At 44.7% G+C, this 25,901-nt stretch overlaps 1 pseudogene across 1 annotated transcript in view; it reads left to right on the top strand.

Annotated features, from left to right (window-relative positions):
• LOC146830540 (E3 ubiquitin-protein ligase TRIM39-like) overlaps positions 1 to 25,901 on the top strand; it is a 322,696-nt pseudogene that overhangs the window by 281,122 nt on the left and 15,673 nt on the right. Inside the window, exon 8 of the transcript XR_014961441.1 lies at positions 17,320 to 17,346. The product of XR_014961441.1 is annotated as an E3 ubiquitin-protein ligase TRIM39-like (transcript). The remainder of the gene's footprint in view (positions 1 to 17,319; positions 17,347 to 25,901) is intronic.

The raw sequence follows: 25,901 nt of genomic DNA, 5'->3' as shown, positions 1-25,901 counted from the left end.
TCCCGGCAATGCTCAAAATTATGTGGCGAAATAAGATATTTAATTTCACTAGCCCAGGGGAGGTTGATACTTTCCTAGCACAGATGGAGGGATAACCCTTAGTGTCAAAATACACATAAGCGGACCTATGCCGGATGAAATTGAGTAGGTACGAATTAAGGAACTACTATAAGCAGTAAAGCTGTCTCTTCTTTTCTTTTCTTTTTAAAAATATGCGTTTATCACTCTTTTGGGAAGGGGGTCACAAAGGGCGGATTATATCGCCCAGGGAGGAACTAGGGGGTTTCCTAGAGGGGTGGCGTAGGGGGGTCACAGGGTGTGGGGAGCATAGGGAAAAAAGAAAAAAAATAGTCCTCTTTTTGCTACTCTCCAATTCAATTGAGCTCCATTTCATTGGGAAGCTTGACCAAGGGTTTATGTCCAAGAAGGTGAAGAAATGAAGAATCCTAATAGAGACAGAGGTTGGGAGTTCACGTATGGATAGGGTAAATTTACTAACTCTCCTAACATGGAACGTGAATGTTATGAGAAATGTTTCTTCCTTGAGGGTAAAAAGAAAGAAGCAAAGGAGGTGGTGTCGGAAGGAGAGAGAGCCTGTTCCGAGATGATTGATGTGGCTCTGGACATTTCATTGACGGCCTTCAGGCAGATGGCGGGAGCGGCGGTGTTGAGACTGCAGTGGTGGCTTAAAGCTACGATGTTCCTTCTGGAGGTTCAGGCCAAAGTATTAGACATGCCGTTTGATGGTGAAATTCTGCTTGATAAACGTGGATGAAGTGCTGCAGTGGATCAAGTCGGATACTGATACGGCTAAATCTTTGACTAATCTGCAGCAGAAGAAGTTTGCCACCCTCCGGGGCAGAGGCAGAGGTCAATATCTCTCGCGCCCAGCTTCAGCAGCGTTTCCAGCCATATTATCAACAGTGGTTTTGTGCTCAGTACACTTCGGTAAACCTCAATGCCAGCCTACCCTAGAACAGTGGCATGTCGATGCCCACCATCAGGAGGAAGGGCTCTTGACTCTAATAAGAGGCAATGAGGATCCACAGACCCCTGCTACCGTAGTCCCACTTCAATTCGGCCCACTTGCTCTAAATTCTTCAGTCAAGGGAAGCTTATATCTTTGGGCAAATGGGCGCTAGACGTATTCCGCCACAGTCATACCCTGGAATTTGTTCAACAGCCCCCGAGTTTGCCTCCGCAAAAGAACCCCCCTTCGTTATCTCCAAGTCCTCAAGAGGGAAGTCCAATTGCTCCTTCCCAAGCAGGCAATCAAAGAGGTGCCACCCGATCACCGAAATCTGGGGTTCTATTCTCACTTCTTCTTAATAAAGAAAAAGAAGGGAAAATTGAGGCAGATAATGGATCTCAGGTCGTTGAACAAGTTCATCAAATCTCAACCCTTCCGAATGTTGTCGCTCCAGGAAATTCTGCTTCTCATAGATGCAGGAGACTATATATCCTCTCTGGATCTTCTGGACATGTATTTTCATGTTCCCATTCATCCAAAACATTGCCATTTTCTGAAGTTCGAGGTGACAGGGTGCCATAATCAATTCAGAGTACTACCCTTCGGGATAAAGTCGGCTCCAAGAGTCTTAACCAAGAGCTTGGCTCCAGTGGCGGCCTTTCTACGGCGAGCCAGTCATCAGGTATACCCTTATCTCGATGACTGGTTAGTCAAGACCCCATCGCTCCAAGCTTCCAGAAGATCGACAGAGGCCTGTGTTTCACTCTTTCATTCCCTGGGGCTCAGAATCAACGAGGAAAAGTCCTCTCTGACTCCTTCCAGGTCAAAAGTATTTCTAAGAGCAACTCTGGACACCATGCTTTCGAAAGCCTTCCCCACAAAAGAAAGGATCTTATGACTCCAGAAGACAGTCTGTCTGCAAAGAAGTGCGTTTCAGTAAGGAGATACAAGTCAATGCTAGTGATGATGTCCTCCTGTATCCGGTTGATTCCGCACTGTCGTCTAAAGATGAGACCTCTTCAGGAGCAGCTCGATGCGCAATAGATTCAGTCTCGATGCTCATTCGAGGACATCATTTCAATCACACTGGTAATGATTTCAGCAATGTCTTGGTGGACAGTCAGAGACAATCTCTATCTTCTTTCCTCACAACAAAACCAAAGTTTGAAATGACATTGGACGCTTCCATGGATGGTGAAGAATTGTAGATCCTTGGAAAGTGGTCGGCTCAGGAAGCACAGTGTTACATAAGCCTCTTGGAAATGAAAGTAGTTTTTCTGGGCCTCAAAGCATTCCTGCTAAGAATCAGGAAGCCGTTGATCCTGATTCGCACGGACAACACCACCACCATGTTCTATCTGCTGAAGCAAGGTGGGACAAGATCTCAGTCTACTGAATATCAATATAGGTTCAGCATGTGCCAGGAGTCCAAAACGATTGGGCCTATTCCCTCAGCAGGGACCCCAAGCAGCGTAAAAAATGGGAACTAAACGAAGATCAGGTACAAAGGGTTTTTCACTGCTGGGGTTTCCAACACTAGATCTCTTCGCTACGTCACTCAACAAAAAACGCAGATTCTACGCCAGCGGATTTCCTCAGACAGGCTCTCTAGGAGACGCCTTCCACTTCTCTTGGGTGGGAACGTTTGCCTATGCATTCCCTCTGTTTTCCTCTCATTCCAAAGGTTATGCAAAAGATCAAATGAGAGCTTTACCGTGTCATCCTGATTACCCCAGTGTGAGGGCGACAATACTGGTTCACATAGTTGTATCACCTATCAAGGTCTTCTCCAATCCTGTTTCAGCCAAAAGAAAACCTTCTCTCCATGAACCAGGGCCAAGTGCTACATCCTCAAATCCGCACACTACACTTGTCAGCTTGGCTCCTCGTCACACAGAATTCATACAACTAGCAAATTCCGAGGAATGTCAGGCTATACTACAGAAAGCCTGAGCTCCTTCTACGATCAAATACTATTTGGCTAAGTGGAAAAAATGTTATATATGGTGTGCCGCACACTCTTGTGATCCTCTCTCATTGCCGCCTGAGGACGTTTTGCCCTATCTCTTGTCTCTTGCCAAAGCTGGTCTGATGCATGCGTTCATTAAAATGCACTTAGCAGCAATCTCCAGATACAGACGATGTTCTGGTTGTTTGTCTTTGTGGTCTAACAGACTGATAAAAGAGTTCATGAAAGTACTTTTCAGGGTCTACCCTTCAATAAGACCTCCGTGTAGGAAGGTGGATATCTGACTATGGTTACCCCCAAATTTTTGCCTAGTTTCTAGCAAAATTTGCTATTCAGGATCTCAGCCTGGCTGTTCTCTCTTTAAAATGGACTCCATGTACCCTAGGTACATACCCAATTGGTTGGATCACCCTGTCAGCCCCTGTACCAGTGTACACTAGGTACCCAGGGCATTGGTGTACCCAAGGCCTGCCAGGGGCTGAAGCATGTATTATGCCACCCCAGGCTTGGCCTAACAATTTGACACAACTGGCTGATCACTCAGCTGGGGTAAGTTGGTGTAATCACCTCTTACTTAGGTGTAGTATACCTATACCTAACCTTAAATGGGACACCTGGTAACCTATAAGTCACTCCTATGGCAGGCCTTAACAATCCTGAAGGCAGAGTGCTTGGTTCCATGTGAGATGGTGCTCTGGCATGAGCTGAGCCTGTCTGCAGTGGTCGGAACAACTTCCTTCTACTGTTTCCAGATATCGTCATACCATATACTCTTAAGTGCATTATGAACCTCGCGGTTAAATGCTATCTTTGGTTTGGCTTTATCAAAACATGTCGAGTAAGGTGTCATACGAATTGGAATACTAACCCCTCGCCAATTCTGGCGACGGGGTTAGCATTCCACCCTTCTAGAGGGACACGACATGTACAGTACCTGAAACCCGGGTAAAATCAGACATAGCCTCAGCTCCACAAAATGGATGCTGCCACCACAGACACAAGTCTGCCCTCCTGCTGCTGGGAGTCCTTCCAGCTAGGGAGGTGTGGACAAAGGGTTTCCTGCCAGGGGAGGTGCATGCACCACCCCAGACAGGATTTTGTGTATTGGTCAGGTAGGGCTTGAAAGAAACCAGACATGCCTGTGGCTCACAAGGAGCCTCGGTGCATATGCCAGTTCAAACCGGTCCTGGGGCACACCAGTCCCGGGCTTGGGGCGAGCTGGACAAAGGATTGGGGGTGTAACCACCCCCCTTCCTGGTCCCACCCATAGGGAGGGACCTAGCAGGTAGTCCGGCCCCTAGAATCCACTTAAAGGTAGGAGCTGTGTCCTAAGACTTCAGACATCCTGGAATCAACTTGAAACTAAGAAGAAGACGGGAACTTCGACATTCTGCTGCACAGAAGACTGAAGGAAATCTCCCCTGTGGTCAGGGAGTGACCACCTTGCTAACGCAAGCACCATCCAGCGAATCAACGTCTGCTTTGTCGCCGCCTCCCGCCGGAGCCCGAGCCCAGAGACTGACAAGACCTGGACCTCCAGACCTCTCACCGCCCGATCCACAGTCCCTGAAAAGAGGAGACCCGTGGAGGCACCGAGACACGTGGAGCCAGCCATCTTGAAACGACCACGACAAGCTGACAAGTGCAACAACCGAGGCTCCCTCCAAGTTGTGCTTTGGGATCTGAGAAGCCCAACCCTCGAGCAGCATCTGCACCAAAGGTGAGCCCTCCAGCATCTCCACGATCTGCGTGGGGCCCTTCTGCATTTTGCCACTCGACGCGCCTAACCGGTTGCTGGCCCGCTGGCTAGTAGCCATCTTGGCGACAAACTTTACGAAATACACCGCTGGTCTGGTTGCTCCAGACTGGCCCTTGCTCCCCTCCAAAGGAGCAGTCCTTCTGACCTTGCTGGTCAGAACCATCAGCTTATTTCATCTCCTACAACAATTGCTTTTGTCAAGGCTTGTTTGCTTTGATCAAGTCGCCGACACCGCCGACAGCGAGAGCCTGCGTGGGACAGCTCGTGAACCGACTCCTGGACGTCGTCGACCTCCAGGGACCACGTGGCTGCAGAGACAAGCTACACCTTTCTTCCTGTTTGCACCCGACATTGCCTGGTACCCACCTGGTGCCACGCTGGTCACTGGCTAGTGACTGTGAACACTGTCCCCTCTGCTTACAGGTCTTCAACATCTCCGATCCACTCTTGGATCCACCGCATCTCTCCCGGACCGACCGCCTGCAGCATCTTTGTCTTCAGGCTCCACGGAACAGATAGACGAAACCCGACGCACTTCGAGGCCTATGCACCCGCTTCCTGTGGGTGAGGTAAAGCTGGCACTCCTGTGCCCAAGTGTAGTATTACATCTCTAGTGCCTGTGTTCCAAATCTTGAGTTCCTAGTCCATCCGGAAGATCCTCTTTGCAGTAACTTTGTACTTTTTACGCACCCATTGAAACCTATGGGAGCACGCGTGTGACTATTTGCTCTGCACACGCCACCCGTGGACCTCCTGGTCACTAACTGAAGTTAGCTCCTTGTAGGCCCAGCGATTCTAGAGGCCCTAGGCCTTTTCCCTTTTCTGTTCGTGGTACTTATACCACTATTTTAGTATATGGTTCGAGCGGCCACCAGGGCCTATCCATATAAAGTGCAACTTCTGTGTATTCTACTGTAATCTTGTTTGACGATTTTTGCTCCTGTGCTCATAAAGAGACTAGGGGTCACTTTGAGAAATAAATACATATATATTTTGAATATATATCTGTGTGGTGTCCTTTCATTGGTATAAAAGGGGGTTACATTTGGTAAAACAGCTGGCTTAACACGCTTCACGAGTTTAGCCTCAAAGACTGCTTAGCCTACGCTACCACTAGGGCAGCTAGTCCGAAAAGGTTGACTTACAACCACACCATAAGGGTTGCTTGGCATGGTACAAGGTGATCGCTTTAACTAGTGAGCATCATATACCAGGCCAACTTCTCACACTCCTCAAGTGCTGTGGAAATTAAATATTGTCCTGTCGCAGCTTATGAAGTCACCCTATGAACCAATTCACAAGTGTGACTTGAAGTACCTATCCTGTTGGCCATCATGCCAGCTAGACGCATTAGTGAAATTCAGGCCTTCACAACAACGGATCCTTACAAGAAGTTCTTTCAAGATAAAGTAATTCTTCATTCCAATCCATCTTTTATTCCCAAAGTACCTTCTGCATTTCATCTAAATGAGCCCTCCTTCTTTTCAGTTCCATCTTCTCCAGCTGAGAGAGCACTCCATTCTCTGGACAATAAACAATGTTTAAAGTTCTACTTGCAAAGGACTCAGCCTTTCCGAAAATCTACTCAGTTACTCATTGCCTTCTTTGCCCCTAGGAAGGGTCAGGCTTTGACGCGGGCGTCTATCGCTTTCTGGGTCTCATGAACTATTCTATTCTGTCATGAGAGGGCTGGCCACTCCCTGGTTTCCAAGGTTGCCGCTCACTTAACACACTAGCTTTCTCTGCCCTATTCGCTGAAGTGTCCTTGCCTGATATGTGCAGGGCGGCGACATGGATGGACGTCCATACTTTCACGAAGCATTACTTGCCTGGATACCCGACAGAAGGCGGATGTAGAAGTTTGTCAAGCTCCTCTGCGATGTCTATTCACACAAGGTATGATCTTCTTCGTGTCTTTTTCTTCAAAATATGCTACTGTTGTTATAATAAGTTTCGAATATTTTCTAATTTAGGTATATGCATATGTATACATTGGTATGAGCTCATATTATATGCTCTTTATGATTATTATTCGTATTTTGGTTTCTGGGTCGCATGGTGGGATGGTTCACCTTACCCTCCTCCTCTGACACTTTGGTACAGCTTGCTATTCTGATTCAAGCATGCGAATCTATAAAATACACAATACTGAGGAAGAAACAAGTTACTTACCTGTACACAGTGGTTCTCCAGTATTGATATCTTTTATAAATTTACATGCGACCCTTCCTCCTCCCCTTTCAGGTTCACCCTCCATACCTCTCCTATTACCTTGTGGTACTCATGCTCGAAATCTGAGGTATAGTGGCCCTGCAGGGGAAGGAGACTCTATGGTCTACGCTCTGATTGGCTGGAGTTTTGATGTTTTATAACAATGGTAATAGGTCGCTAGGAGCTAGTGAATTCCTGTGGGTATTTGAATGTTGAACTTTTGATACTGCTATTTTACTGTTACCGTGGGACTCCCACTATGACGACAGGGAAGATTCAAGCATGTGAATCTATAAAAGATATCAACACTGGAGAACCACAGTGTACAGGTGAGTAACTTGTTTCTTACTTAATACATGTATTCAACATTTTTCAATTATTTCACATACACTTCTTTGGGGAGATAGTCTGTTTTTTCTTTCATTTAGAAGGCATTTTTATTTTTACTTCTACCTATTCTTTTTTATAATTTAGATGTGCCATTTTAGTCTATAGATGTCCTGGTAAGGTGCTTCTGATCATCAGAACGGGTAAGTCCTCTTGAAAGTTTTATTTTCTAGGGTTATGAGGGTGGGGCTAGGTAAGGGGGAGGTGTAGGGGTTAGTTATATTGTCTTCTATAGTTATTTATTAGTGTGTAGTTCTGGGTTTTTGTACCCTGTTCTAGTAATGTATTGTTATGTTACTTATTTTATTATGATTAAGTGAAATGCATATGTATTTATTTGGAATATAATGTTTTTTGCAGGTAGGTTTTTTGTTTTACTTTGTAGGTTCTTTTCTAAGAACGTGTCCTATGGGCATTGGGTTTTACCATACTTTTTCTTTTTTTTTTCAAGGTAATCTCTTTTGGATTATAATAAACCAATATTTTTGATTCTGATTTCCTTTTTTGGGGGGGGGGTTCCAAGGGCATTCCTGTTTTTAAACACTTTTTCATTTTTTAATGGTTCCCAGATACTTAGGATTGCTTCAAAGGATCTCTATTGTATTTTTCCCATTTTGGTGGTTTATTATTTTTTATGACATGAGTACAGAGGAAGATCTGCATGTACAGAACAAGCAGTTATATATTATTGTTTGTGTAATTAATATTTGATTGGTATTTAGAAATGTGTAGTGTATGTTCTGTATTTATTTTATATGACAGTATGTTCTTTGAGCTTTTTGATTAGTGCTGCAAAGCCATCTGTGCCCTGAAAACCCCCCAAGATTTTTTGCTGACTGATACTGGTGGTAACTGACTCTGACTGTCCCTGGGCTCTGCCTAACCAGGCCCAGGGCTTAGAATACAGTGAAAACCCCTACATACACTAGGGTACACATTGGACCCGGGCAACACTATGATTGGCATGTCCTCCCCTATAAGACCCTAGTGCATAATAGGGCAGGAGGATCCAAACTACCTTTAAGTCCCTAGTTTATAATAGGGCATGGCAGTTTAGAGGCCAGAAGCCCTTTCTGCACTTGCATGTGTGCACTGCTGAGGTCAGTTAAAAAGCAGCCCTATGTTGCAGGACTGCTTAATTGTGCCCAAACTCGACTCTAGTGTTTGGGGCACATACAAATTAATAACCTACAATATTTTGGCATATTAAGTACCACCAGGGTCTCCCCTAGACGTCCCAGTGGAGGTGGATGAGGTACTTATAATGAGGGCTCTTATAAAAAAGGTGTTATATGGCCTGGGGTTTTGTGAAATTCCACATTTTACTTCCCACATTGTAGTAAAGTGCTTCCCAAAATCAACTTTTGTGCTAGGAGCACTGTGGAGTGAGGATCTGCAATATCTTTAGGCATTCAGAACCCCTAAAGTCTCCCCTGTGTGTTCCAGGGGTGAGGGGTCCAGGGGTCCTGTAGATATGGGCAGTGTCCTTATAAAAAATGTTTTATAAGCCCTAGTGTTGGAGAAATTGCCCAGTTCATTTTTCTCATTGCAGATCCCCAGCCACATAGATTAAGGTGGCATTCAGTTATTAACGAATAACTCTGGCCAGGAAACACAGAAAACTATAATTCAAGGACTTACTAGAATGGTATTGATAAATCCAACACTATGCTATTGTTGAATTTATCCTAAAATGTACAGACAAAAAGTTATAAGACTTTCTTGCCTGTAAGCCAAACCTCACCCTTCCAGTGATCTGCCCTGATTGGTTAGAGTTTAGTGGAACAGCCAGGCTGCTTTGATGAGGTGATAAGTAGTCCCTGAGTTGAAAGAGCCATTCTGGGAGGAGAGGGTTCTCCTGCATAGGACTGCCAGAGCAAGGGGGAGGGGTCGTAAGCCATGATCTTCCAAAGGAGGAGGAGACAAGCAGAAGAAGCCAGTTTCATTTACACCCCTACTCTTTGAACCCAGCCAGATGGCAGGCTTAAGGAAGGAATCTGCAGATGCCTGGGGGTGGTAGAATATGGAGATGAGCCATCCTGGAGGATGGTTTATCCAGCTCTTGCCTCTCTGCTGAGACTTCAGCCATATTGAATATTGGAGAAATAGTGCTTTCTGTGAGACTATTGTGCCACATATTGGAGGAAATTGTCACGCTCTGTAGTGTGACCCTGCACCATATTGGACAGTAGTGCACTCCTGTGTGACCCCAGAGAACACTGAATAAGTATCTGAGAGGGGCAGTACCTATCAGATCTGTTGCTAGAAACAAGAGAAAGAAGAAGGGTCCATGCTAGGAAGTTTGATTTGCACCAACCTGGCCCTGCACTCTGACTGACTGCGCCTACTGCACAATTTGGATCTAAAGCCATGTGGACCTAACTTGCTTCACAATGACTAAAGAGGGGTCTCCCTGCAAGCTACAGGTTAACAGAGCTCACCTGGACCATCACCACCAGGAATCCCCAGCCTGGAGTGCTACTAGCAGACTTGTAAGGGCTTTGTCCAAGTAGATTGTGGGAATTGAAGTTCCAAACTTTCAAGGACCAACTTGGAGCTTTCAGAACCTTGAAGTACATTTTGGACACTTTGGGACCTTCACAGGAACTTCAGGAAGAAGTTCCAGAAGTTTGAAGAAGTTTGGAGCAACTTTGGAAAAAAGCTCCATAAGTGGACCGACTTGCCGGAAACCCTCAACCACAAGCCGGCCTGCCATTCAGGTATGTCCTACTGAAAAGCTCCAGAGGTCCGACTTCCAGAGTTTGCCCGGGAGCTGGTCGAAACCCAAGCCGGTGAACTCTCACCGAATCTGGCCTGGTGAAGAGCGTCAAGATACCCCGGGAGAAAATGCTCTGTAAAAGTTTCTAAGTCCGAAAGTAGCAAAGGTGACCTGGACCAACCGCCAGAGCCAAGCCACCCACCTTCAATCACTAGCCGACTTGGATCCTTGGTTTGTTTTGCTGGAAAGCTCCAGAGGTCTGACTTCCATAGGTTTTACCGGGATCTCATCGTAAGGCAATTCCGCGAACCCTCACTGAATCCGGGCTGGCAAAGCGCTTTGAAGGACCCCGGGAAGAAAAGCTCCAGAAAGGTTTCTAAGTCAGAAGGTAAAAACTTTGACCGAGACCTACTACGAGGGGTAGCCACACAGGGCTCCAGCTTGGTCACCTGAAATTTATATTTTATCCTAGTCTAGCGTGACCAAAAGTCCCAATAGGTGCAATAGGTTTCTATGTGCTATATAGTGCTAAATCTTTAAATAAATCATATCTCTGGTTCCTACATTGGATTCTTTTAGTTTTATTTTAAAGATAAAAAAAGTCCTATTTTTTCAAATTGGTGTTTTGTTTTGTGTTGTCTTAATTATTTACTCAATTAGGGTTTTTCAATGCTTATACCTGTCTCTGAAATTGCCTTCTGATCTGTGACTGGGGTTGAGTGTCTGAAAAGTTTCAGTGCTCCGTCCATCGTCTCCTTGCGTTTGCTCTGAAGGTAAGCTCGCACACTCACAGCCCAGCTACCAAGGGTTGAGCTTGGGAATAATTTTCTGTGATCTATTCTAAGCCCTAGACTATGTTAGTGGCATTATTGTCAGTGGCAGACACATGTTTGCGACAACGAATAACCCTCGTATCAACAGTTAGTGAGGTTTAGATTTTTCATGTACATAATTTATAAATAGAATTTAGTTATATCAGTTCTATTTAATGTTGGAGTCTTTTTTAATGTTTTGACTGATATATTAAAATATTATGTTTATTATTTATATCAAGAATGATTTGTCAAGTTGTTTAAGTTTTTTTTAATCATCTTTTTAGTTACTTTTTTAGGTTACTTTGTATTTCTTAATATGCTTTTGGCTTATATTTCTAAGTGATCTACTCATTTGATGTTTATAAAAAGTTTAAATTGTGGCATGTCACACATTCTTTTGGTAAATTTAGGTGCAATTTGGGTTACAGTTTTGTCAATTTTTGGCAACTTTGCTCTTCTTGTAATGCTTCTATAATTGTATAGGTTGGGTTCAGCCTAGTATGGATTGGAAGGCATTGTGCCATCCTTCCACTGCCTTGTTTGTTTTAGATTCCTGTGCCAAGGTGCTGCCATAGACATTCCACCATGGCATTTGGAATTTGGGTTGGCATCTGTGTCCAGAGCCATGCAGTCTGCCAACCTAAGTGTCTTTGAAATAATCCATTAGGGGTCTTAGTCTGTCTTCATTTTGTTGGTAGTAAAGGCTTTCTATTAGTACATTGTAGTGGTTAGCTACTTCAGACAGGGACATAGCTGCTGATATAATGTTTTTATTTCACAGGCAAATTGACTTTTCATAGCATATTCTATACTTATTGAAGATTGTTTGAGGTGTGTCCATGTGATTTGATTAAAATGGCAGTTACAGCCTTGTATGGATGTGTGAGGGTACACTTAAAAAATATATATTTTTATTAACAAAAGCTCAAGAAACCTCATAGTACAGAGACAGTATCATGAGAGCATCAGTTGCCATATACAGAGAATCATCGCCAACACATTCTCGGGTGGGGCCGGCCCACTTGTAACCCCCCATCGTGTCAGTAATCCACCTCCTCATGTCCTCTGTAGCGTCTCCATGGCATCCACACCCTTTCCCATTTCTTGATACACCCCCTGCTCTTATACACTGTTTCCTCCGCCCTCTGGCACCAATCAAGGTCCCGCTTCTAGTCTTGCTTCGTGGGGGGCGCCAGCGCCCCCCAGTTTTTGGCAATGTTGCGCTTCACCACCCCAGCCGCTAATGCCAGCCATATGCCCACATATCTAGACCAGTACATCTCTCCTTGAATCATTAAAAGAAGCCATTTCGGGTCTAGCGGTACAGGCTCGCCCACCACCTCCGACTTTACCTCCGTTGCTTTCTTCCAGAAAACGGGTACTTCAGGACACTCCCACAGTATGTGTATAAAGGTACCCTCCTCCCCACACCACTTAACGCACTGCGCTGACTGGATACGGCCCCAGGAAAACAGGTGAGTGCGAGGATAGTAGACCCAGTGTCTATCACCTTTAGCTATACCAATCTGAATCTGACACACATAGCCACTTCCCGTGGGCTCTGGAGTGCCTCCTGCCAGTCCTTGTCATCCAGAATACCAAGGTCTCCAACTCAAGCCTCTCTAAGAGATATCAAGGGATCCGGAGGATTATTGATCAGTTTGCAGTATATCATGGAGGTAGGCTTTGGATCCAGCAGTAGCCGGTCTTCAAGCGGAGAGTATTCTGGAATGGAGACCCCCTGTTGAAAGGGAGTGCGCAGAGCATGTAGGAGCCGCAGGTGCGTGTAGCGCTGCGAGTCGTGCATGTCGTATTTTTTCTGCAGATAAACGTGCGAGGGGCCTCCCACCGCCACACGTCTCCCAGGTATTCGATGCCAATCAGGCACCAGCCCTTAAGGCCTGACAGTGTCGCCACTTCCCTTAGTGGATTGCCTGCCCAAAGCGGAGTCCTGCCCGTCAGCCTCCCTGTCCAACCCAGAAGTTTATTGGTGTCTTTCCAACACTGAACCACCACCTTAGTATGCTCAGGCCAGTCCGGGCGCATCCGCCGGGAGCATAGAAGGGATTCACAGTTGCCCTGTGAAATCGACGCCCTAGCCACCCTGTAGGCCGGCTCCTCCATTCCTACATAGACCCAATCATTGATCACCTGCATTTGGGAGGCCCAATAGTACAGCCTGGCATCTGGTACTACGATCCCCCCATCGAAGACTCCCCTATGCAGTTTATGTAAGGCAATTCTCGGCACCCCCCTGCCCCCCCCCGGCCCACAGCAGGGATGGCCCTTCCTGTGCTATGTGCTTGAAAGTCATTTGTGGTATCTGAAAGGGGGTGTTTTGCATTACATAGAGGAGCCGCGGTAGCATCAACATCTTGTAGAGGGCCGCCCATCCCATAAGCGAGAGCGGTAGCGTGCGCCAGTGACTAACATCGGACTCATCTAAGGCCCCAGATTCCTCGCCAAGAAGACTTTCTGATCTCTGGTGATGTATATCCCCAGGTATGTAAAACCATCCACCACCACCGGGGCCGCGCAACTCCGTGGAACCCTGTGGTTGGGCCCCGAGAGAGGAAAGATTCCAACTTTGACCAGTTTATATTTTATCTCGAATAGCTACCAAACAACTCGAAAATGTGGAGGACCCGTGCTACAGAGTAATACGGCCGTGCCAAGTATAGTACAATGTCGTCTGCGTATAAGGAGATACGCTCCTCCCAGTCACTCGGCGCACACAGTCCCCAGATTTCGGGATCCCTCCTGACCCAGTGAGCCATTGGCTCCAACGCCATGGCAAATAGAAGTGGGGAAAGAGGGCACCCCTGTCGCGTACCTCTCCGAAGCTGAAAGGACCGAGACAGGGTACTGTTCACCCTCACTCGTGCCATCGGCCCCTCGTATAGGAGTCTGACCCAGCTACAAAAGGAGGGGCCAAAGCCCAGCCCCTGGAGGATCATGAAGAGGTACGGCCATTCGATACTGTCGAAGGTCATCAAGGCGTCTAAATGCCGTCTGCTGCCATATGTCACCCTCGGTCTTGTGCAGGACTCTGTAAAGCCTACGCAGGTTATGTCTAGTACTTCAACCCGCCATAAACCCGGATTGGTCTACATGCACTAGGTCTTTAGTTACCGATAACACCCTGTCTGCCAGTACCTTTGCCAGAACCTTGGCCTACCCTCCTTGTGGATCACTATGATTGTGGCTGCCATTTGATCTGCCGGGAGGCAGGGTACACTTTTAAAATGGTTTCAATCATGGCTTGCTCAAAGTCTATGATTATTTTTTGTGAGTGGTAGTTTTTTGTTTTATGTGGTTTACGAGCTCATAGTAAGGGCTACTTTGTTTATTTAGTAGACATTTAGTAGACATTTTCAAGGTCCCATCATTCATCCAACTTTGACAGCGACTTAGTTTTAGAAAGCTATCTGCTGTAAAATATATTAAGATTTGTTTTTCATTTCATAAGTTGTCATATAAAGGCGAGGGTACCTCATCATGTGTTATGCAGCGTTTGTTGCTATTGAAGTATCTATTTGATTTCATTTGTGTGCCTTTTATATTGTTTATTAAATTGTCAGGTTTTCTTGGCTTCATCTTGCATGGAAGGGCTGGAGTTCTAGCCAAATTAAAAAGATCGGGGTTTGTGGATTTTCTAATGCCGTTGTCATACATCTACTCAAACCATCTATTGGTTTGAGTGGGAATAGTAAAATGTGTCAGGATACAAATTTCATGAGGTGTAATCTGAATAAACAGTGTACGTGTGTAGAATAACACACCCTTGAGTGGATACCTTGCACACCTTCCAGCTCTGTGTTCTTGCGCGGCTAGAAAGGTGTTGGAAACACAGAGACTTGTGCAAACTGTACCCTGATCATTAGACCCATAAGTTTTGAAAGGTCATCAGTTCTTATAGCAAGTGCCTTCCATACAGGGACTCCATGCAGACCCTCCAGATATCATTTTGTTTGAAAAGTTTATCCGATGCTTCTTTCTTAACCCTTTGTTTATCAAGCCATCTTAAGTTAAGTTCAGTTGGGGTTATCCTTGTTATACTGTTGCTTTATTACAGCCTTTTACCATTTACTGCTAGTATTTAGTAGGTGATATTTTTGGAGCTATTATTTCTGATGTAGGAGTAGTCTTGAATGATGAGAAAATTGGAAAGTATTCCACAGTGTGAGACAAACCTGCTACTAGTACTTCAGGTGCATTGTTTTTAATTATTGGCTATTAGGTCTATGGTCTAGCAAGACAGACTTGCTTTAGATATTTTGTTGGCTGAGAAAAGTAAATGTTGAAAGTGAAGTAATGTTGAACTTATATCCCAGATGAGAGGAAACAGATAGAAGGATTTATAAAAAAACATTTCAGATGTGAACCCTGAATTAGAAGATTTAGAAACAGAAAGGGCCTTATTGCGATCCAAAACCGTTGCGGCCTCGGGACCGCCTAGCCTTCAGTCGGCGGTCCAGACACCGCTATTACAATGCGACCGCACATGGTGTGGTTGCATACTCCCTTTTCTCTATGGGAGCTTGTGCTGCAGCTGTAAACCGTCCCTAGAGCAAGCTACCATAGAGAAATGGGAGTTTCTCTTAATCCCTGCACCCTGTGGCAGGCACCATATGGTGCCTGCCACAGGGTTCAAGGATTAACAGGGAGGGCACAATAGATGCCCCCTCTGCCCCCAACCGGAGGCCACAGGGAGAAGGGGGCCCTGCTAGCTGCCCCTAAAGTTGCTTTCCGACAGGCTTTCCATGTCAGAATGCCCGACATGGAAAGCCTGTTGGAAACCGACATCATAATCCCGACGGCAGAAACGCCATATGGACTACGGTGGGGCCTCCGACTGGCCGTCGGGCTCCTTGAGCCCATCGGAAATTCAGTCGGAATGACTGACCTGTTTCACTTTCGACCGAAGTAAAACCTACGATATGACTCAAAAATCTTTCCGAGTCACATCGTAATGAGGCCCAAAGTGTTCCAGGGACCCTGGGAAGAGGGGTCTTGGCTATAATTAGTTGGAAGCATTGGTAGTAGATATTTAGGTGCAGTTGTAAGGCCTATTTAAGTGTTGACATTGGCTTAGCTTGCTTATTTGTTGTGTAAAAGGAATTCAGATGCCTGAGAACAAGAACAGGAAGGACAGATAGAAGAAACAAAGGAAGGAAGAAGTAGAAATGGAAGAGAGATTAAGGAGGAGATGAAGGAGTTGCAAAACTCTAGACACAAGGTTCTGAACTCAGCTGAGCTGAAGTTTTATTTGTGTATTTTGTGTTAGCTGTTATCCATCAAACAGGAAATTGGAAGAGCTAAATTTTATATTTGCGTAATTAATGCATTTAGTTGGAAATGTGTGCACATTAATTATCTAAATAGTAGTAGGTGACTGCACTTAGCAACTATGAGCGGCACCTGAGCTATGCTACTTAAGTTAGTTATATTTTTAATTTCCATTTTAAAATGTCACATGCCTAGTATGGCTGGAGGCGTGTTACTTCATATTGCTTGTTTTGCATGATCATGTTTTTCTCGACTGCAGACGCAGTCTCAAACTGCCTTTGCTAGCTAGTGAATAGCTTATTGTTATGTATTAGACAACTGATAGTGAGATTCTCACTGAAAGAAGAAGACTTAGTGCCAAGATGGGAGAGCGACTCGTGGGAAGAGCTGGTTGTACCCAACAGATTGTCCATCCCAAGGACATTGGAGTGTGTAGGCCTTTGTGCTGTCCTGAGACAATTCACCTACTCCCAGAATAAGATGAAATCTTAATGTTCTAAAGTGTGGGAATGGGCACGAATGCTGTTAAAGTATTGAAATTGTTAAGTCCTCCTTTGACTAGTGGGGAGATGCTGAAGGAGATGTTTGCTGACTTCGAGCTGAGAAGTCCTTTCTTGTCTCTGTTGATCTCCTCTGCTCGAGTGTAAAGGATTGGAGTCTGAGCATTCACATTCTCTCATCAGAGGGCTTCATTTGGTTTCTGAACCTGACAGCTTACTTTATTCGCCTAACTGTACCTCCTTTCCTGACCTTTACCTGTTTAGTTTAGAACAGGGAATTTCCTTTATGGAACACACTTTTTGCATATTTTGTAATCTTGACTTCGTAATTGTCAATGTTCTTTTTTCCTGGATGCCGAAACATCAGCATTTGAGCAATTTAACTTTGTAACAATAATGCTTAAATGCTGAATGCTTAAAGGTTAATTTGACTAAATTTGGTTAATAAATCCTTTGAATTTATCAAAACTTTCCAGGCTGTTTCCTGTGAAGCCCAATTAGTTTTCTCTGTCTATGGAAATGCAATTGAAACCTTATTGATTATAGAACATGAACATGTCTTCTTATCTTATTTTGATGCAGGGAATATCTGCCGACTCTATATAGTTTTGTTTGTAAAACCCTCATATTTAATCTTTTGTAATCTGTTCATTTTATTGTATAAGGCCTATTGACATGTTTTTTTCTGTATTTCTCCTAGATTGGGAAACGCCCAGGCGCTTTGCAGGTAACTACAAACAATCCTTTCTAAATCATCCATTATATAGGGACTCAGCTGTTGTCTCATTTGCATAATGACTGTAAGAGACACAGCTGCTTCATTTACCCCTATGTGAGGTACAGTATGCTCCCTCACAAAGGCTATGCTTGGCCATTTCTTCACTGTCCTTGCAAACTCTCCTTATCAGGGATATGAATTCTCATTTATAAGGGGCATGACAAACACTGGTATGTGGGCACAACATAGGGTATGATGCTTTGATGAATCCAAAACACAGTTCGCTACCATCATCTCCCTCACACCACAGACCAAGAGCAAGGATGAAAGACTTGATATTTTCCTCAATAAATCCCTACCTTTGTCCCAACATCCAATCAGTGGCATATCTTGGCCAGTAAAATTGGGGGTGGTGGTGTAAGCTTCATATTTTGAAACAATCACACTGGCATATAATGATAAAATATATTTATTATAAGACATGGAGGGTGCATGAGATGGACTTAAGGGGCAGCCGAAAGGGAGAGGAATTCAGATTGGTAGTGGTACTAAGTGAGAAAAAAAGGGTATTTTGTAAAATAATCAACATTTCTGAAGACTTTCAAAGCAGAGGGGGAGAGTGTGTGCATTTCTATCTGTGTGTATGTAAAATGTCTTGAGGAAATCCAACAGATGCCTCACCATACACAACGGAAAGCACCTGTACAGAACTATTTGATAGAAAATACATTCATAACACCCCACCCAAAACTACGTCCCTTCAGCCAATAATGTTACGATTCCATCGTTCTGCCTCTTGGAGACACTGTACATGGACCAACTGCAGCCAGGAAGTCACCACTAAAACTCATACAAAGTCCCTGTATAACGTCTTTCGGCTTCCTAATTCAATTTTAGGCACATTGGAAAACCCATAGTTGCTTCCTTGGATGTCAGGTTCTATAATGCACTACCAAGTATTGAATAAGAACTGGCATCTACTGTGCATTACTTTCTTTTTTTTAATTAACCATCTACTGTGCATTACTTTCTTTTTTTTATTAAAATTTCTTTATTAATTTATATATGCAGAATACAGATAGAAAATAACCAGGAGTAATTATATACATCTGAAATCTCATGATGACATACAGTACATAATGGTAAATCAAGGAACCAGAACAGTTATCAGTACTGGCGGTGGTTGTTACCATTCCTGCAGCCTGTGTAACTGCTACCGGGGGTTGAGATCTGACATCCTCCGTGGGATAGACCTAAAAGTGACCATGTGAACTGACTGAGATCTTTATTCAGAAAAGTTCCAAACAACTGCAAAACGATCAAATTCACACCAGTCTCATGTAATCTCTTGACATGTAATCTCTTTATTTGCTGGCTATGAGAGACCGTGTCAAAAGCTGCAGACAGATCAAAAAGGATCCCCGGATCAACCTCCGATCTGATACTGTCTAAGTGGACTCAGTATTATATCTGCCTTAAAAGCTTGTTTGTGTCGAGTCCAGTAGGTTATTATTTTCCAAGAAATGTATTAGCTGAGCATTAACTAGCCTTTCAAATACCTTCGGCATATATGGTAAAAGAGAGATTGGACGATAGTTAGACAGGGTGGAAACATCCATCCCTGCTTTCTTCTCCAAAGGTTGAGTCAGGGCCTGCTTCCAACTAGCAGGATATTCTGCATTGTTCAAGGATAGATTACAAATCTGGGTAAGCAAAAGAGTTAGTATAGAAGCCAAACGAGAAAAGATGATATTGGGACATGGATCAAAGAGCGATCCAGATTTCACCTCTTCTGTGACCTATTCAGCCTGTTCTGAATTAAGTCGCAAAGTTGCCTAAATTGGCCACAGCTCTTTCATGAGTTCCAAATTGCTCATATGAGATGTTATCTAAAGGAGGTTGGAACTCAAAAGTCCAATAAATCTTCTCCATTGTATCATAAAAAAATTGAGCCACCCCTTCACATCGCTCAGCCAAGGAGTTGATTGTCTGATTTAGACTTATAGGGTTGGCTAATTCCCTTACAATTTTAAATAGTTCTTTCAGGGAACCACTATTTTCCTCCAGTCTTTTTACAAAGTAATATTTTTTATGCTTTCTGAGCAGCTTATGACAAGCTTCAGTACAGATCTATAAGCCAATCAATCTTCAGAGTGCTTTGAGCATGGCCATAGGTACTCTGGTGCTTTGCATTTCCTCTTTTCCAACCTAAGCTCGTTAGAATACCAGTTCTCTAATGGGGATGAGCTAGATTAGTTGCCTGACTTCCAAGGAGCACATCCATAAAATGCCTTAATCATGGCTGAGTCAAAATCCTCCAAGTATGTTTCAAGAGGAGTGCAATTTCCCAGCTCTGAGGGACAGAAATGACTTGTAAAATACTCAGAATTAGCTTTCCTCCAGGCTCTCTTCGGGACTGGAGTGGAAGCAGGGGTTATTGGCCTGGCCATAGGCAGCATAAACGAAAAATAATTAGGAAGTGATCAAAACCAATGGCTCAGGGGTCAATATAATAAATCTCAGTTGTATCAATATCTAAGTTATGCCCTGCCCTTTGAACCAGGCCCTTTATCCAATGCTTTAATTGATGATTCTGCATCTCATACTCCAACATTTTGCATAGAGAGTCCTCAATGTCTTCGAAATGAAGGTTCAAATCACTGATTATTAAAAAAAAGATTATGTTTTAAAACCAAAACAGACATCCAAGCAAATAACTTAGTTACCAACTGAGAATTATGGGCAGGCGGCCTATAAAGAATGGCTCCACCTATTAACATCTAGGAGTTTTGTGAAAGCTGGAAATCAGAAGGTACCCCATTATTTGAGAAGTAGACTTAAGGCCTACTGTCAAGGCAGATCCCTGAAGTCTAATTCTTTGAATGAATGAATGAATGAATGAATGAATGAATGAATGAATGAAAAGATTTGTAGAGTGCATAGATACTACAAGAATGTCCCAATGCTAGACCAAAATCAATAGGGAGGGTCGAAGGCATCTGATCCCTTAAACATGTGGGTTTTCAATTGTTGCAGAATCATCTGGGGAGGTAGGGTTTCACCCTGTTAAGAAGGAAACTTGGGCTGGTCGTACAAAAGGCTGAGTGTTCAGCTGTCAGTTCCTTAAAGAAGACTCTTGCATTCACTTGGAGCCAGTGTAGCTGACTTTGGTATAAATTGATTGAGGAATGTCTAGGAAGATTGAACAGCAGAAGAACTGCCATGTTTTGAACCTTTTGTAGGCGCTGCATAAGGTAATCTGGGATACCCAGATAGAGAATGTTGACATAGTCTTGTTCAGACAGAATAAAGGCCTCCACCACAGTCTTCTGGGCTGTCCATGCTACAGTTTGAGGAACATCCTTAGCCTCCTAAGGATCCAGCAGGCGGGTTTAACCACATCAGAGATCTGGGGTTTAGGGGATAGATTTGAGTCAATGAGAACTCCTAGGTATTTAGCCAGTGCAGCCGGTGGTGGGGGTGGGGAGGGAGCAAGGTATAATGAAGCTGGCTGCCGAAGCCCTGACCAGCTTGGTAGTTCCCCAATAGCAGAACCTCCATTTTATCAGGGTTGCATTGCAGGGAGTTGGCCTTCAACCAATCCATCACAGCTGTAATACATGCCGTAAATTTGACTTTGGCCACTGCCTCATGGTTGTTATAGGTCAATAGGAGTTGCGTGTCATTTGCATTGGAGACTACCTGAATGCCGAAGGACTCAATTAGGTAAGCCAGTGGTGTCACATATACATTAAAAACTGTGGGGCTCAGGGCTGAGCCCTAAAGCATTCTGTGCTTAAGTGCTTTAGCTTCCAAGAGGTGGGGTTTGAACTGGATTGCTTGTTTTCTGTCCACCAGAAAGGAACTTAGCCAGGACAAGGTCTACTCTTCCACCCCAATGTCAGTGAGTTGGGGTAACAGGATTTCGTGAAGGGGAGGTCGTTCCAGGACTTGGCGGCGAGGTAGGAGAAAAAGCAGCTCCCGCATCGGCTGCAACGGACACGTAGGATGTAGGCTAAGGCTAGGGTGGAGGACCTGAGCTCTCTGGTCAGTGGAAGGTCAGGCGGTTGTTGATGTAGGTGGGCCCGGTATTGTGGAGGGCTTTGTAGGTGTGAGTGAGGAGCTTGAAGGATTTTCCCTGGATGGAGACCCAGTGGAAGCTCCTGAGGGGAGGGGTTATGGTGGATCTTCTGAGAAGGTCAAGGATGAGTCTCGCCTCTGAGTTCTGGACTATTTTGAGGCAGTTGAGGAGTTCGTTGGTGGTTCTGGTGTAGCGAGCATTGCCGTAGTTGAGTAGGCTCAATATGGGGTACTGGGTTATAGTCTTCCTGTATGAGCTGGGGATCCAGCAAAAGATCCTGTAGAGCATGTGGAGAATGTGAAAGCAGGCAGCGTAGACGGCGTTGATCTATAGTTTCATGGTGAGGTGAGAGTCCAGGATGATTCCGATGTTAGACGTCTAAGTTAGACGAGGGGAATGCTGGTGAACCGTCAGCAAGAGACACGAGCAAAATTATTACGATAAAATTAAGAAGGAAGTGGATACTTGATGAGAGACAATAGATGTAGAATTATCCCGTTTTGGAGACTTGAGGAAGCCCATTGGGCGAAACGCGCGTCGGCTGGCTGTGAATTGGAAATGGCTGTTTTTAGCTGAATTTGGAATAAAAGCCAATCATTAACAACTCAACGTGAATCAATTTTTGAACCGCCCATTTGAGCTATTCAGTTCCATAGAATGGACTTGATGATACCAAATCAATAACTTCTTGCGGTGTGCTACAGTGTTCTTGGTGTTGAATTACTGTTTGAAGAGTTATTATTACTGTAAAACAATTTTTTTCAAAAGAGTTTTGAAGCAGAACGAGTTGGTTCCGATGCTAAGTGCGACCGGGGCAGGCAAGTGGAAATCCACTATCAACACACAGTTATTTGTATAACAAAAACATGCAACTATTTTTGTTTTAAATGGGATAAATTTAAAGTGCAGAAAAATGTTCTGCAAAAATGTACTAAGTATGGATCATTTTTGTGCATTTTAAAGTCCTCCCACTTGAACAAATTACTGTATGTTCGAGGCATATGAGCTGTAAATTGTATACTTTAGCATAGATCGCCATCTGGTGTTGGGCTCGGATGTTTGCAGTTTGTTTTTGTCGAATAAGTCTTAGTTAGTCACGAGATAGGCGACTCCTCCTTATGGTGACAGTGCGCATGGGCATCAACTCCATCCCCAGATTGTTTTTTTCCCCCATCGGGTTCGGATGTGACTTGCTGTGCTCCGGGTCGGTGTCATTATCGAAACCCCCTTCGACGTGCAATCACTTACCACTCAACGGTATTGTCTCGATTGCATTTCCCTTTCTCAACACGCATCTTCTACGATTGAAAAAACTTTGACGCGGGCCGCTGGGCCTACCCGCGCCGATCACTACGGAAGTCAATGGAATGGACTCCCTTTAAGAAATGTCCCCAGTGTGGTGCTAAATTCCCACTCGGACCTACACCCAGTGTGTAATCTTTGCCTCTCTCCAGAACGCTGAGAGGATACTTGTGATGCTTGTCTATCATTCAAGTCCAAGAACACCATTCGTAAACGTCGGGTTTGACGCCACGAAATGGCCAGAGGAAGCAGCTCCATTCCGGACATCTTCCATCCAGGCCCCGACAGCCTTCCGGAACAAGCCCAGGAGGAACATGTCTCAGTATCCGAAGCAGATGACTCCGACGTCGAAGACACACTCACCCCAGCTCAGCAGACCTTGAGTACTGAGACCTCTGCCCCCCCAAGCCCATACCAAAGGCTCCGGTAACAGCTTCGCCACAGGGCCCAGGTCCACACCGGTCGAACATTTCAAATGCCCCATCCTCGAGGCCCGGCTATGAAAATCAAAGACAGGCCTTCTGGCTCGGGCTCGAGCTAACTCCGGTCCCGAAAAACCACCTCCAAAACCGAAGTCCAAGCCCTCTGATATGCCATGCCCTCCTCCATCGGCACCGAAAAATCCTCTGGTGCCGAAACAGTCGAAGGACAAACCCTCGGAGTCGAAGCAAAAGGATAAAACTTTGACACCGAAAACCTCGAGCCGAACCAATCCATGGATATACCTTTGATGCCTAAACGCCCAAAACAAAAGCCTCCGGAGCCGAAACAACCTACACCGAAGTCTTCGGGCGGGAAAAATCTTCCAAACCAGACACTGTCCCTATGCCTAAACAGTCTAAGACTCCTCATAGGGGGAAAAATCTTCGGCACCGAAAAAGAACACCGGAACTTAAGAACTTTTTGTCCCGGATTCAAACCAGAAAACGCTTTATATTCATCCAAAGACTGGTCATATTCTTTCCACACAACCTAAAAAGAGGAAACTGGACCATTTGCAAACCTCACCAGTTCCTGCAAAAACAAGCATTTACAATGCAATATTTCTCGCAACTGCGAGTTTTAGAGCTATTGGTATTGTAAATGGCAATGCGTTTTGAAAAATTAACAGGTATTGTAATTTACAATAGTAATTTTCCACCAGTACCATAATTACCACTATTATTATTACTATCACCACAGAGTAGTAAAAGTAATATTTGTAGTGGTGGTTATGGTACTTTTGGTGGTTGTAGCTGTGGTGGTAGTGGTGGTGGTATTGGTACTGGTGGTGGTGGTACTGGTGGTGTTAGTGGTGGTGGTACTGGTGGTCTACGTGGATTTTATCTCATTATTTATGCTACTGCTGGAATATTTTGTAACAAAAAAATACAAAAACTAACAAACATTGTCATTTGCAACACCAATAGCTCAAACTTTTAGTAATGCCATCCCTATTGCATTGTAAATGCTTGTTTATTATGTTGCAGGCATGAGGTGCATCACCTACTTCCCAAAATACAATCTTAGATTTGTAGACACTCGTAGCAGTCCTATGGTAGGAGGCAGTTGTTCATCCAGTGTAAGGCTAATAGCTCACACAACTTTGCATTTTGATACCTGACGTTTTAAATTACAATAAATGTAGTAGACCTCAGGCAGGAGACTTAAGTTACCAGCAACTGTGGAAAGAGCAATAACTTTAGAAACTGGTGCTTTATTTCAGTTTTTCCGTGGTGTGAATGTTACGTAACTGTTTTATTGCGTTCGAATGGGCACAATGGGGCTTATTTACAAGTCCCTTGAACCGCCGGTGCTTCACTTTTTGTGTGGGAAAAAGTGACGCAGCGGTGGCGCAAGGGGTTGTAAATGAGCCCCAATGTCCTTGGCAGAAGGCTTTAAAGATGCCAGTCAATTGCCGCTCACTCTATGCGCACACATATATCCCAGAGAAAAAATCCTGCTCTTGAGCAGTGTTGCCACCTTTTGGTGTCAAATGAAGCTTGAATACTTCCAACTGAAAAACGGTTGAGAAACCAGGAGCAGCTACATCCGCGAGACACCTGGACCTACAGCCAGAAACATCTGGTATTAGCAAGGAATTTAATATATCATTAAAATATCCCCCTGGGCCTTAATGTCCTGTGGCACAGGAAATCCCTCAGTCACGGCACATATGTTGTTGGCAAACAGTTTAAAGCCAAGAGGTATAAATAACCCTCAGAGCCTCATGAGAATGTAGCCGAGAGAAGTAGCACAATCAAGACATATACACAGTTGGAAAAAGTGATCTTAAACATCCAGACCGCATTACAGTGCCGCATTAATTCAACTAAATTCATGCTAACTGCCAGGGATACGGCATTAAGTTTATGACAGGTTGAGAATAAGAAAAAAAGAGAAGAAAAGAATAGAAAAACATCCTAGTGTGAATGTATATACGGCATCTAGTACTTAATTACAACCAGGGTTCTCTGGCTCTATAGCAGCTCTGCTGACCTGGTTCTCTGGCTCTACAGCATCTCTGCTGACTTGGTTCTCTGGCTGTACAGCAGCTCTGCTGACCTGGTTCTCTGGCTCTGCAACGGCTCTGCTGACCTGTTTCTCAGGCTCTAAAGCAGCTCTGCTGACCTGGTTCTCTGGCTCTAGAGCAGCTCTGCTGACCTGGTTCTCTGGCTCTAAAGAAGCTCTGCTGACCTGGTTCTCTGGCTCTACAGTGGCTCTGCTGACCTGGTTCTCTGGCTCTAAAGCAGCTCTGCTGACCTGGTTCTCTGGCTCTACAGCAGCTCTGCTGACCTAGTTCTCTGGCTCTAGAGCAGCTCTGCTGACCTGGTTCTCTGGCTCTGCAACAGCTCTGCTGACCTGTTTCTCAGGCTCTAAAGCAGCTCTGCTGACCTGGTTTTCAGGCTGTACAACGGCTCTGCTGACCTGGTTCTCTGGCTCAAGAGCATCTCTGCTGACCTTGTTCTCTGGCTGTACAGCAGCTCTACTGACCTGGTTCTCTGGCTCTACAGCGGCTCTGCTGACCTAGTTCTCTGGCTCTAAAGCAGCTTTGCTGACCTGGTTCTCTGGCTCCAAAGCAGCTCTGCTGACCTGGTTCTCTGGCTCCAAAGCAGCTCTGCTGACCTGGCTCTCTGGCTCTCTGGCTCTGCCACAGCTCTGCTGACCTGGTTCTCTGGCTCTAAAGCAGCTCTGCTGACCT

The sequence above is a fragment of the Triturus cristatus genome, chromosome 5_1, assembly GCF_964204655.1.
Source record: "Triturus cristatus chromosome 5_1, aTriCri1.1, whole genome shotgun sequence".
In the NCBI taxonomy this organism is placed as follows: domain Eukaryota; kingdom Metazoa; phylum Chordata; class Amphibia; order Caudata; family Salamandridae; genus Triturus; species Triturus cristatus.
Note: the sequence above shows the minus strand (reverse complement) of the source record. Positions and strands in the feature narration are given on the sequence as shown.